The 14,875-nt window shown below is 41.5% G+C and overlaps 1 protein-coding gene across 4 annotated transcripts in view; it reads left to right on the top strand.

Moving 5' to 3' along the window:
• The first annotated feature begins 215 nt into the window (after nt 1–215).
• The window catches only part of grik5 (glutamate receptor, ionotropic, kainate 5), a 145,373-nt gene continuing 130,713 nt past the window's right edge, over nt 216–14,875 (top strand). For 2 of the 4 annotated variants that reach the window (XM_087806417.1, XM_087806413.1), the window contains exon 1: nt 795–1,164. The gene's annotated coding sequence lies outside the window, so the exon portion shown is untranslated. The other 2 variants (XM_087806415.1, XM_087806414.1) reach the window with 2 other exon arrangements.

The raw sequence follows: 14,875 nt of genomic DNA, 5'->3' as shown, positions 1-14,875 counted from the left end.
GTGCGACGCGTGTGCTTGGACGGGAGGCCGGCTGATGGTGGTGGTGTGATATTGTTTGTCACCCTGAGCATGTTGCCATGTCAAACTCTGTCAGGCTGGTTTACTCTGGCGCTGGTGGAAACATCCCTGTGATTTCCTCTCTCACTCTTTTCCCTTTCTTTCCAGACAGTGTGTGTTTTCCTCAAGACAGGTATTTTTTTATTTCCAAATGCTTATCGCACGGATTGACAGAGGATGAAAAGGGTTGCGGGTGAGTTGATATTCATCTTTTAGACTCAGGAAAAAAAAGGAGAGACAGTAGAGGAGTGGGTGTTGGGAAGCAGGAGGGAGGGGATGGAGTGGGAGGGTGCAGAGAGAGGGAGAGGTGGAGAGAGAGAGAGAGAGAGAGAGAGAGTTGATTAGATTGGAGAAAGGAGGTATGCTTCTGAGCAAGGGGAGAGACAGAGAGGAGAGAGGCATGAGGGGAGGGTGACTAAGTGAATGCAGTTTGCCATCGTGTGTCGCCCGAATCATTGTGAAGTCTCCAGGAGGTGGAATGGATTGGATCTGAATCAACACTTGGATATAGAAAAAAGTGAATCATCCCAGCATGTGAGGACTTGACGGGAGTACAGGAAGCTCCTTCATAAAAAGAAAATCCTTTTATCTCTGCATCAGAAACCACTGTGATGAAACCAATGGTGAGCCGGAGGAGAATTACGGACAAGTCGTTTCTCAGCCTTGGAACCTAGAGACGAGACAACGTGTCGGCTCTTGGATTGGATTAGGCATATTCAAAGTAAGTATATTACAGAGCTGTAAATGTCAGTGTGTGTGGATTAATGCTGCTGGCTTTGGGCACGCTGCCTCCTTTTTTTTTTTTTTCTTGTTGAGAAGAAGACGGGAATGCAAATGCAGTTGCTGCAATGTCTCAGTTGCGACTGTGCTGTTACTGAACAGCTGTGAAGATTTGAGAAACTACTGCCCCAGACTTGACGCTGTTGTGTTTGTGCCTTTTCTCCAGAGTGCCGGTGTTTGTGTGTCCGTGTGTATGTGTGCGTTCGCTGATAATAGCAGACTCATTGGTATTCAGTGGAGGGAGCTCCAGGATCTCGCTGCGCCTTTCCCCAGGATGGGATCACAGAGCAGGGATTGTGCTCGCCTGTGGAGAGACCACTGAGATGGGTGAGTGTCTGTCCTTCCTCTCTTCCTTCTTTCACGACTTCTTCTTCTTCTTCTTCTCGCGTTTTTCTTCTTGTGCCTTTCTGTCCGTGGCTATATTCCAAGCTTTTTTCTCCCTTCATGTGTTTTTTCTTCGCGGTCCTCGTGTCTCTTGGCTTCCCCCCTCACCCCTCACCCATCACTTCTCTTCCCACCCCCCCACCTGTTCCCCTTCATCCTTCCTTCAGCCGTCCATCCAAGATGCCTCAGTCCCACTGCAGCACGTAGGAAAATAAACATGACAGACTGGAAATGGGGAAAAAGGCTCACTCCAATTGTTGCTTTTCCTGACTCCCCTACTCGCTGCCCCCTTGCCTTGACTGCGTGACCCCTCCCCCCTTCTTCTCTTCACGACCCTCTCATATTTATTAAGTCGTTAACTTAACATCAGTGAGGGTGGTTGCATGTCATGATATTGGCACGTCACGCCAAGGATCCCTTCCTTATTGAAATCCAAATGAATATGTTAAGATGGGATCTCGAGGGTTGATGGTTTTGGCGACAAGCGGATGAAGTGTTGTGGAGTTTCATCGTCATGCTTGAGTGGTCTTCCCGCGGCCAACACCTGTGCGCAGGTGTCAGTGTGGATCCTTGTGTTTGTGGTAGAAAAACGCCACCATTCTGAGTTTTTTCTTTGATGCAATATATTTTTTTTATCTTTCATACAAAAAGTGTTTTTCAATCACTGATCCAAGTGGCAGGAAGTAGTCATGAGTCAGAGATGGTCAAAGATCTCTAAAGCTAGGTGCCAGTAACACGATCACAAAAGTTAAAGAAAACTGTAGAGAAAAAATTGGGATGAACAAATCCAAGGGAAATATTCTCCGTAAAAGCAGTAATGAGCAAAAGAAAAAGAAACTCTCTTCTTTCACGACATCACTTTCACACCATGGCTGTCGAGACGGGTTGAAGACTGTGCCAAGAGTTTAATTTCTATTTAACAACAATAATCATCACACAGCAACAGAGGGAAATGGGATGTATATACGTACCTTCATGCTCCTTTTCACACCAAGCACGTTTCTAGGTGAACACATAGGATAAGATAAGGCTTTATTAGTGCCCTTGAGAGGAAATTATTTTCTTAGAAGATGGACAAAAGTCTGGTGATACGGGACAAATTCTTAGTGTTTTTTAAAGCAACGGCACATATTATAAGCATCTGTGTGACTCACATGGGAGGACAAAAGTATAGTTGGATGTAAAAAAGAGTTGTCTGCAGAATTCTGGTTTGATCCATTTGTTTAAATGTCAATAATAATAAATGTCCTTTTTCTTTCTTCTCTTATTGTTATTTAGAGATAGTCCTCTCGTTTTTTTGACTTTTACAAAGTGCTTTCGTTCAAAAGAACATAACATAATAACATTCCATTATTTCCATGTTGAAGACAAATCTAAAGCCCTCAGTGAAATTCAAACCCATGCCCTGAAAAACTCAATCAAAATTAGGCAAATGAAAACAAACAAAAAATAACACAACATTGTCAGTAAAAAAACAACAACTCTAGATTTGTAATTTTAAAAAAGGTAATTTTGGTTATCATTTTCTTTCCAGCATTACAATAAACATGTCTTTATTAATTTTAATTCAGCTGTTATGTGTACAACATAGTCCATCCAGGGTCCATATTTTGGGCATTACGAGTCAATGTTGTTAGTCCGAATAGAACACATTTACTGTGAAAGTCCAGTGGAATAACTAAAAATCTCCATCAATTCTAGGTGTGTTGCTTTATATTTGGTGTCTTAAAACAGTGTGAAATAGACAATAACAAAACATTTTGTTATTAAAGTAGCGTTGATTCTTCATTTTTATTTTGGTTATTGATTACTCTTGTGTTTTTCTACAACAAAGGTTGTTGTCCTCCAAGGCCACCATAGTTTTTACTCGTAGCAGCTGCAAGCTACGAATCAATATTTTATGTAAGTCCAAATGAAACAAAATTCCCTCATCTGTTCCCGAGACCTTTGTAAACAACTCCTGAAAATGTCATTTAAATACGCTCAGCGCGTTTTGAGTTAGTTTTGCCCAAAAGGTATTTGTGTGGCTGCGCTAATGTTTACTTGTCATCGTGAACTATTCCTCGCAACATTTCAGAGAGTTAGTTAAATGTGCTCCTTGGTTGCAGCTGTGTAACATATGCACAGACAGGTTCGTTTCGAGCATGTTTGATAAATGACGATTGATCAGATGTTGGAAAAGCTCTGCTATTGATCGAATTACATGTTGTAGAATAAATCCATGTCTCACATAATCACATTATGTTTTTTTTTTCTTTTTAAAATATTTATTCAATTGAAACCTCTTGTCCTTGTTATTTTAAAAAGTATTCAAAGTCTGATTCCGAGAGACACATTCTTTGTTATGACTCATTTTTCCTTGACCTCCGGCGTTGAGGCTTCTATTACGGAAGGTTGTTAGACTGAGAGTTTGTGGCTGGAAGTGTAGTGTGTGTGGACTTCAGGAAGTTGTTATCACTCAGCGTAATGTCTTCTCCAGTGACGTAAGTGTGACTTTGTGTCCATGAAATAATTACCACGATGCTACCGGAGTCACCCGGTTTAATTCAGCTTGATGCATGTGAACTATTTGCACAATGCAGAGAGTGCAGAGGTGATAGTTCATCCGCATCTCCCTGAGGGCCGAAGCATCAGGAGATGTGCATAGATCAACGTGTTAAATTGCCTCAGGCGAGACAGCTGTGACAAAAATGTACACACTGGCGCCGGCGAAAGACACACACCTTTGTAATTCGTAGCACATGCGCTTCCATCTTGTCGGGTTCCTTGCTGATCAAACTTGCACACATCAATTCACACCCACCCACTGGTTCTATCACCTGTGCAAGTGCATCATCTGAATGGTGCAAATACCAAGAACACACACATTGACTGGCCTAAATGGTCCTATGAGAATATGGATGTCAGTGGCGGGTCACTTCTATCCACACCGCTGTATTGATTGGTGCTGAAGCTCTGAAAGGCCTTTAATGTTTCTTTTTATAGGGCTCACATCCTCACTGCGCGCTAAAGGGGAAAAAAAAAGAAAGTCAGTGAATTTTATCATTTTTCTTACACCTCGTAGCGGAGATAATTATCAGTCACTTTTTCTGGGTAAACATGCTTACGGTTATTCATTTTCTTTGTGGCCTCGAATTAGACCTTTTAGACATCACAATTTTTACAAAAAACGCCAGTAATATACATAAATAGATGCAAATCCTTGCCTGGAAACAATTTGTTTCATTAGATGTTTTCCCGTCTTCACGCGCTCATAAGCTTACACCTATATTAGTTGTACCGTCGACATGAGCCCAAAACAGACTGCACAACATTTTCTTTTCATAAGGATGAAAGGACAAGTCGCCGCACATTAGCGAACCAGACACGATCATGACAACATGCATTAGAGAAAATGGATGTTGACTAAACATTATAGGATTCAAAAGAATGGAAATTAATATGCAACACGAGAGAGATAGAAGGGATTTTCCTCTCGTGTTGATGTCGACCGACAGAGAAGTTGACCAAAAGACCAGTTTTGTGTCCAGAGACGAGGGGGTTCTTGTAACATGTCCGGTTCAGTCTCCATCATCTTAAAAGATCTGGTCGTGTCCTGAGCTACACTGGTCTGTTGGCTTCACACTGTTCTGTCTGATTTTCGTTCAGTCAACACTCCAGAAAAAAAAGGTGGCACCAAGAAACTCATGCCCTTGAAAAGTCAATTGAACCTTTCAGAAGTTAATTTAATGTAGAGATGATTAGATTTTGATTAAACCGTTTATGTGATCTATAGTCTGATCCAAAGAACAATTTTGAGGAATTCTTATTGAGGGGGATTTCGTCTATTGAAAATCAACCATGTCTGAAAATCGCTCTCAGTGTTGAAAAGTGTGAGCGAGGAGACATGATGCAAATTGTGTATCTTATGTGAAGTATAAGACTTTTTTTCTACTTGTAGTCAATGACCTATTTTGTTTGGGTTAGAGAGGGGGCAGATTCACACATTCAACTGGTATGTAACTGTATGATCCTTGTTTTTGGTTCCTCGTGGGTGATGGTTCAAGTTTGACGTGAATGTTTAGTGACTAATCAAACATTCTTCCTCTGAACTAAGATAGGTTTGTCATGGCACAGTTTCATAAGTCGATACTTTGAATATAAGGCGGGGCTTTCAGCACCAGCTTGTGCATAATTTGGAGGGCTTTATTTGCAGAGAAGAATTTTGACTTAAAAGTTCAACAGGAGTTAAATCGACTGGTTTTACAATTTTATTCATGGCACTTGTTCTTAAAGGGCATCCGCATGTGTTGATTTAAGTTCATTGATCATGGACCTCTATTGTATCAGTAGGTGTCTGTTAGTAGAAAACTCTCTTTTCATTGAAATATTCATTCAATATTCAAAACATCCTTAAGCCCCGCCCACAGAAAACATTTGGATTTTATGTACATGAAATATGTTAACCATAACCACACCCTCTCTGCTGTGATTAGTCATGTATTGAGGTTTGTCATGCAGCGTCATCAATCCTGGAAATCTCCACCTTCAAGGGACTCGTTATATAAACAAAGTGGGGCGTGATTACATTTGGCTGGAAATGGAGTGAAGACCATTGTTAGGTAATAGTGCTTTTCGCTCTCGTAACCTCTTGTTCAGCAAGATTTCAGACGAGGAAGAACTTTTTAAAGTAATTAGTTCAAAACATCAACATGATGAGGGACTTACTGCATCTTGGAGTTCCAACATTTGAACATTGAAATTCGGGAGTCAGTCAGAAGAGTTTGGTTTTCACATTAGTAGAAATTTTGTTAATGCCTTATCTTCTGGTAAGTAACTTTTAATGTTATTTTATATTTGTGTTTTCACAGTGTAGAATACATTTCCTGCTTCTCCTGGTCAGTTTCTTACTCAGACTGATATTGTTTAAGAATGTTTGTAAAATCAAACATCTGATAATTTTCACATAACATTCCTTTCGGTAATGCTACATTACCTTGACATTCTGTTAATAAGTGTTTGACATAGATGAAAAAAGTGATCCTCAGATAATAAAACCTATACATTTGACAAGAGTGAAATTAGTCCATCTGTCTTTTAGTTTCTTTCTATGTTTGGTTGTATTGGGTACAAACAGTAAAGCAAATGACTTCCAATGATCCTTTGTGTCACGATGTCTTCGCTGTCAACAAGAGGTATAAACTGAGGAGATACTTAGATGTTGCTATTTCAACAGTTATAAATGCTTCATAACAATGTGTATCTAACATTAACCTCCCTTATATTCAATAGAACATAGTAGGAAAGGGGTTGAATGCCCCCTAGGCTGGGCTAAAATTTGGGCCATTCTAATTCCAATTTCCAATTGGAAAGCCATGGTTTAAGGTTTAAAGGAGAAACAAAACCTAAAAAATGTTCGTACGCCCAACACTCCTCCAACTAACCTGGCACTTCCATATAACAGGAATGTAGGAAGGTGCTCGAGTCATGAAAAAAGTACTGATGTGTAAGAACCTTTTGAGTTAAAACTATTGAAAATAATTAAATTATCATTCCCAGCAATGAATGCAAAATGTTGCATACATTCAGCAAGAAAATTTCATATAACGATTCTAGCAAGAGGTCTTTGGTATGACTACTTGGACTTCACATAGTATATGAAAGTATTCACTTTTTCTCCTACCTGAACTTCAACTTATTCCAGCTCTAAGTTTCATATCCACTGCAAAAAAACCCAACACTAACCGGGGTATTCATGACTTTTAGCCAATTTGTAAGTTTATATTTTTAGCTTTAAAAAATGAGCCTCTCAGCAGCGCTCGGTGTATATAAAACAAATTAACAGCTTGTTTCATTAATTTTGAATTGAAATTGAACAAACACAGAGAAGATCAAGTGCGACTTAATTTCCTCATTAACAGAAACTAGTGACTCAAAGTTTGTGGCCGTTAAATAGAGGTTTACAAACATGCCAGAGAGTCATGTTTTCATTTGTTCATTGTTATTTTGACATTCAAAAAATTTCCATTTTCTCCTGCCAGTTATATTTCAACTTGCCAGCAATGCTTTATCAGCTGCTCGCCCTTCATGTGACCACGGTAATTAGATCAGTTTTTATCAGAAAGTTTCTTCATTTGTTAGATTCATGAGCCGGCCAGGGCTCTCAGCCACAACGTCTTTATGCAGGAAGAAGCGAGCCAAAGGACTAAGAAGCTTGATATTTGGCAATTATTTAAATGATGGAATCAAAGGGATGGACCCTTTGGCATTGTTTTATCGCCCGGAATGTATGATTTTAAATTGAAACTGGATCTACTGCAGTGCTCTGAGGGCTTTGGAACAAGCAGATAAGAGGAATGTATGGATTGATAATTGTGCAATAAACTTTTATCGCTAAGCAAGAGATGGATGACATCTGGTCAACATTAACACAGTGTTTTAGTTCAGAAGTGCATCACAATACAAACACAATACGTAGCTTAATCTATGGTAATATTGCTTTAATAATCAATGATTAACTTTGATCCGTTGTGTTGCTCTGGGTGAAGGTAAACGACCTCCCTGGCTTCCAGAAATACATATTCAGTGGTGGAGGTTGTTCAACTTGACCCAGAGGCAACACAAGGGATACCACAAACACATTTGTTTTTCGCCTCTGGGTCAAGGTGACCTAAAGATAAGAGAGAAAAATGTATTTTTGTTTAGACTATTGTAACAGTTTTTTTTTTCATTTTTAAACACGAAGGATCTGTCTCGCCTGCAGTTAATACAAAACTCTGCAGTTAGAATTCTGACCTGCTCCAGTAGAAGAACTCACATTTCTCCGATCCTTAAATCTCTTCACTGGCTGCCAGTTTCTTTCATGATCAATTAAAAAATTCTAGTTCTTACTTTCAGATCTATTCATGGTCAGACTCCTCCTTAAATCACTGATCTGATCCAGCCTTACACCCCAGCTCGGGCTCTGAGGTCTGTGGATCAGAATCTACTGATGGTTCCGCGCACACGGTTCAGGAGAGAAATCCTTCCAGGCTGTTGCTCCTAAGCTTTGGACCATCTCGTTCTCCCTCCGGGCTTAATGGATCTTCTGACTCCTTCAAGAAACATCTGAAGACATTTTTATTTGTGGAGGCGTTTCCCTGATTTTCTTGGCTTCCTGTGTTTATAAATTCTTAAATGTGTATTGCTTTTGCTTGTTCAAGCGCTTTGTGACCCTGGTCTAGAAAGGCGCTTTACAAATAACTACAGTATTACAGTATTACTGCTCTATAATAAACTAGTTGACGTACTCCACGTTGACCAAAGGACCTGCAAAAATCATGTTAAATGAATTTTAAATTAAATATGCAATAGCCATGACATTTAGATTTTAATGTTTTCTTGTTCCTAGCGTCAATTTCCGGCCGACTGTGACAGATTTCGAAAAGATTTGTGGAGGTCAATGTGGGAGGACTTGAGACTTTTTCTTGCCTCATCTTTAATTTGACTTAGTTTAAAACCTCCCTTTGAATGAGACGAAGAAAATGCTCCTATTTTAACAACACTAATGTAATACTGATAATCAAGGAGAAGTTGGTGCACAAGCGTTTTCTGCATTTTAGGCACACGGCAGTTCATGGCGGCCATTTTCTGTAGAACCCCTACACCACCTTTGAGAGGGTAACCAAGCTTACTAAAGTTCCATTTATACATAGATAGATAGATAGATTATACCGGGGGGGCTGGAGCCTATTCCAGTTTCTTCGGCCGTGAGGCGGGGGACACCCTGGACAGGATGCCAGTCTGTCGCAGGGCACACAAAGACACACAACCATTCACACACACACACACACTCATACGTACAATCAAGTTCCAAATCAACATGTTTTTAAACTATGGGAGGAAACCGGAGTGCCAGGACTAAACCCACAAAACAAGGGGAGAACTAACATTTTTCCAACACGACTTTGTCAGATTTTAACTTTTGCTATGAGTAAACTGAAGATTTTAAAAGATTTTTGAGCGGAAGTTAACGTCCCAAGTGAACTCTTTCTACAGTATAAAGCAAAGCATTTGCAACGTCTTCAGTTTTCAGTCTTCAAGCCTCAGGCACATTAACCTTCCAGAGGTGCAGGGCTATCCTTCATTGTAGTCCCTGAAATGCATCACGTCTCCGATACAGTGCGCCATGATGGACAGCGAGCTAGGAACCCAAGGAAGGGATGAGGAAGAGTATTGGATGAAAGCAGAAGAGGTGTAAATATAAAATTGGATGGAGGGGAGAGAAGATGGATGTGACAGGGTGGAGTGTTTGAAGATGAGCTTGATGGGAGAGAGTAAAAGGATCAAATCATAGAGCGAGTGGCGAGGAGGAAGGAGCAAACAAGCGTCAAAGTCGGCGGAAGAGTGACAAGGACAGAATAGACGGCAAGACGAAGGACAGGGCGGAGTGTGACGAGGAGGAGAATGACGTACGTGATAAGGCAGAGTGACACAAATGTCACCGGGCTAACCTTTCATGCGCTCTCTCTCCTCTACTTTGTTGCTCTTCCGCCTCCCCTATAGATTTGAGGTCTTGCCGATGTGGATACCGAAGGACAACATGGACCCCAATCCTCCGGGAGCTAACTTTCCACGCTCTGACCTGCCACCTGTGCGGCCGGGTTGGAACTGGACAAGCCAGACTCGCGTCTTAAAACTGTCCCTTTAACTACGGTATGCATTGCCCGGTTAACCTCTCGAGATTAGAGATATTTGAAGCCTTTAAGAGAGACACATAGAACAACAGACGGGTGAGAGAGAGAGAGAGAGAGAGAGAGAGAGAGAGAGAGAGAGAGAGAGAGAGAGAGAGAGAGAGAGGCCCTCCAGAAAACAGCCATCAGTTCATTGTCATTCTTCTCTGCGTGTTGAGAAAAAAGTGAACAAAAGAATAAAGGGATGTTGAAGTGTTTTTTGCTTCTTCATCGTCTGCGGCACCGCGTGCAGCCTCTGCACTGGAAACAAGAACGGGTGTGAGGAGAGGGTTTCTAGCGGTTACTAGAAAGGCAGTGGAGGCTAGAGAGTGAGACAGGAAGGGAGGCTGGGCTGGAAACAGAGGGAGAGAGCAGGTGTCTGAAATCCTCCCCTTCATCTGCTTGTCATTTACTCTTTTATGTTCTGCCGTCGTCTGGCGAGGTGATTGGTTTTCTTCTGATGCTGGCCCGACACGGTCCCGTGGAAAGCAGGAGCCGGTCAGAGGAGAGCAGGGAAAAATAGGCAGAATAACAAGAGATACGTTTTGATTGACTGAGATTTACTCTCCCGGTTGTTCCTTTTCTTATTCGCCAAGATGTCTTCACGCTTTTTTTTTTTTGCTATTAAATTATAACCCGAGTGGAGAAAAACAAGCTCCCGATCAATCCCTCATTCTCTTTGTATACAGAATTGAACCTCTTCTCTCATCAATTGTTGATTCCTCTTGCCCTTTTCTAAAGGCATCATTTTCTCTGTCAGAAAACAAACACTGGAATCTGCTACAATCCCTCTGTCCCCCCCGAATAAATGCACATGATTCCTGCCCACAACCCCCTGAAGGCAAACGTGCAAAACATCCCTGTGGTCTCACATTTTGACTCCCGTGTTGACTCACCACGACCACGCTTCTTACGTGTGATTCGATCTGTAAGTAAGCATTTCTCTGCTGGCGTGTTCACATGTTCGTGTCATTAGCATGAATCGGATCATGCGATTTGCTGACACACAAAGGTGATCTGTCTTGCGGCAGTTGGTTTTTACGATTTTCCTTTTAATGGTTTCATGGTTTCAGATTTGCTTTCTCGGTGCTTCCTCCGCCTCGGGCGATTGGAGAGTGTGTGCGTGTATGTCGGTGTGTATGTGCGTGTCTGCCAAAGACACAGATTTTGATCTTACAGCCAAGCTTACAAGAGCATCAGGATGGTGTCAGGAGGAGCTGAGGAGGGGGTTTCTCTGTGTGTGTGTGAGTGGGTGTTTGTGTTCGCCTACATATTGGTCCTGAGGTTAATTTGAACTAATTAGTGGCAAGCATTTTTGCCTCTCAGAGCACTTTTTTTGCTCCAGTTGTGTCAGTGTGCTTCGTTCATTAGACGGCGAGGGGATGTGTGGATGTTGGAAACTAGCTAATGAAAATGGCTGTGATTCTCTGACTACGTCTTTTGTTGCTTCCATTTCACGACCCGTGCTCTGAGCGGTAAAAACACAGCTGCATAAAATTTCATCCCCCTTTTAATCTGGAAATGTGTTGCTCGGGATGAAACCCCAGAGACTCCGTCGCGGTGATGTCCTGCATATTACTCAGTTCATCTATCTCCACTGACACTTCTTTATACACTCCCGCAGTCACCAGGCCCGGCACCAGGAGACGCTCAATCAAGATAGTCCCTTCAAACAGACCAATGAACTGTGAATAACGCCTTTACACAAACTTCCAGCTCGCGTTCTCACCGAGACAGAACGATTGGGCGGGCGCAGGGATGAGGAGCACATGTGAGCGAATCACCCTAGAAGGGAGGGAGAGGAGGGGGACTCCTTGAAGGGAGGTGGACTCGGAGAAGGAGAATCCGGTGTAAGTCAAGAGGGGCGGCGGAGCAGGAGGAGACCTTTGGCTCCGTTGGAACGCTCCGACGGGCTTAGCAAGGCCCCGCTGTGTTCACATTGTTGGTCAGCCTCTCAGAGTTAAGATTACTAAATAATACGATTACCGCAGCTGCACAGCGATAACGCTCGTCTGCTGATCCGGGTTGTCAATGTCAAAAGAGCCAAAGCAAGAAGAAGAAAAAAGGCATCTCAGTAACAAATGCAGAACTTGACTGGCTAGTTATTCCTATGCACCATCCAAGTGTCCACGATATATTTTCTCAACTTTCAAATGCAAATGTGAGTCAGTCAACGGGCAAATATCAAGGTGAAGATTTATAAAGTCTTATTAAGTCCTTGTGAAAATACGGTTTAAATGCGCTATTCACTTGAAATGGTCTCATCTGTAGAATTTAAGTAGTTTTGCCATTGAACCGTAATATGTCAAGGAGAAAAATATTTCCGATTCTTATGTTTACAACGGGGCAGGACCAAATGTCTGCACCGGTTTAAAACCCTGGTAATGATGCACTTTCATATTTTCTAAACAGAAAGAAAAATGATTTGAGTCGTAGTTTCATAGTTTGTGTTCTTTGTGATAAATGCATATGTTTGTAATAGTTAGAGTAGCGACTGAACTACAACTAAAACATTGATTTTTATGTCCACGATACCAAACGTGGTTGAAGACTCAACGTTTTTATATGATTTCCACATGTGAGAACTGCTTAACGGAGTTACAACATTGCAGTTACACTGTTTGGACACAACGGGGAGCCAAAAATAATATTTACAATTCAGTGATTAACGTTTGAAACAAACCAACAGTTAAAAAATGGAACTTAAACTGAACTCACTTATGACCATCATCTGCCACGAGAATCTCACAGAATAGAGCGAAGTACAAATGTTTCTTTTTTAAGCAAAGGAAAGTACAAGAAGAGAAGGGGGCACTATTTAAAACAAAAGCAACTAATTTGCTAATAAAAAAATCTTTAAAATCTCTTGAAAACAGCAAGAGCTTTGACACTGTGATCTTCATGAATAACTAACAGATAATGATGAGCATGATTTTCCATTGTCTATGTCTAGTTTTTTGTGGGCTTTAAATTACTATGCTAAACTATACCATGCCTTGAATTTTGAACAAGACGTCAGCTGGGCATCATTTCTGTTGCGAGTGCTGGAGACACACAATATTCTAAGGGTTAGTTTTCCATAAGAGCTAGTGTTGATTGTTGATTGTCTCCTTGTGCATCAATGGTGTGTGGAGATGGTTCATGAAATGAAATCGTTACATCACAGTAAGAAATAAAATAAATGAAACCCTGACATTGGGCGCTTAAGATACCCATTAAAACTCTTATTCTTAGATGGCACTCAATGGTGCTTCAGTTTGGCTCAAACCCCAAAATGTACAGATTTTACACATCAGGCATAAACCAGGAAGGAGTGGATGTAGCGTTTTATATGACAAGTGGTCATAAACCAGAAGATGGAGGACAAATATATAGCCAGATTTAAAACTCGTCAAATAGATGGATGTGGTCATAATTTTCAAACCTGAGATAGAGTGCAACTTGCCTGGTCTTCTCATCTACTTTACTGTCAACTCAGATGAAAACCGTCCACACAAGTCAAATCTTTTTATGCACATGCGAACATAAAGTCGCTGGTGTTTACCCAAACGGTCTCCGCCTTCACCGTCGCTGTCACATTTTCACGCTTGACAAGCTTTGACATAGATTCTTGCCAGGTTGACCTTGCGGTTTAAAGTGTAATAAAACGCTGGATTCCCAGGCAGCGTTGCACATTGACGGTTGTTCTTCGTGTAGCTGATAAATGGTCCACCAGCCCTCGGGAGCAGAGAAAGAGCAAACAGACAACGGAAAGCGTTGTCCAGTCCTGCTCAACGGAAGTAAAGCACGTGGAGAACAACCTCTGCCCCAGAGAGAGGTACGCTAATGTCAGCTCTGTGCTGTGATCAAAACCCCTCTCAGCGGGAGCAAGCGTTTGCCTGCCGAGTTCAAGATTACCTCGGCGCAGGAAACATAAAAAACACATTAGGCATGTGCTGGTGTTGAATAGTAACAAATAATCAGGAACAAAAAAAAAAGGGAAGTGAGTGCAGAATGTCAAGCAGCCATGCCCAGTGGTCTAGTGCAGATCTGTACTTTAGTTTGAGAGAACAAGGCGCAGATAGCAACAGTCATAATTATCGCTTTACTTTTTTAATAACGTTAATCCAATTATTTCAATTAAAATAAGATAAAGCAACATTTTTGGGTTGAGATTAAAAGTAAAAGGAATTCAAGCAAATTAAATACACGAGGAATCTCTTCATACTTAAAATCTTTACAGGACTAGCTATGATTCAATTCTTTATTCATTCGTCAGTCTCCAGCTTGAGTTTTCTATAACACATGCTAAAATAAAAAGAATATTCTCCATCATTTCGACCTCCCGAGAGTCTTCACAGATTTGAGAAAATGAACTGCTGTGGTGTGGATGAGTGCTGGAGGGGTCCTCTCTCTCTCGCTGGCACTATATTGTGTTGCTAAAGTATGCAGCGCTGCTTTCACTTGACTTGCACTAAACTGTGGCGGAAAATCACATGGTTCATGAGACCATATTTTCGGGCGATCCTGGATGCACCAGTCAGGTCCTTTTTAGATCAGAGGACTCGTCGTCCCCAAGGGGTTGAGACCTTTAATCGCTGTCCTGGATTTGTATTTACGTGTTGTGCGTTGATACCGCCTTCTCTTCTTTTGTAGCGGGAACACGTTTCTACATTGTTTGCACCATCAATCACGATGCAGCAATTTGCTGTGAGCAGCTGCTGGGTCTTTAAAGGTTGCTCTTTCCTGCTCACGAGGCAGCAAGTGCTCACTTCTTAAACCAAGAGACTAGTCGGTCTTGACAGAAAATATGCTCCGACTCAACTTTTGAGGCATAAAGTGCCGTAATACTGAGTCGTCTGTTTGAACTGCTTTATAGTCAGAGATCCTTCTTATTCTTTGTATTCTGTGTGTGGTGAATGCGTCAGAACCTTCAAGGGTAACAACACAAAGAACCAAGAATATTCGTCTTCCATGTATAATTA

Source organism: Callionymus lyra, chromosome 13 (genome assembly GCF_982586985.1).
Source record: "Callionymus lyra chromosome 13, fCalLyr1.hap1.1, whole genome shotgun sequence".
Taxonomy (NCBI): Eukaryota; Metazoa; Chordata; class Actinopteri; order Syngnathiformes; family Callionymidae; genus Callionymus; species Callionymus lyra.
The sequence above is the reverse complement of the archived record's forward strand: the minus strand, read 5'-3'. Positions and strand labels throughout refer to the sequence as shown.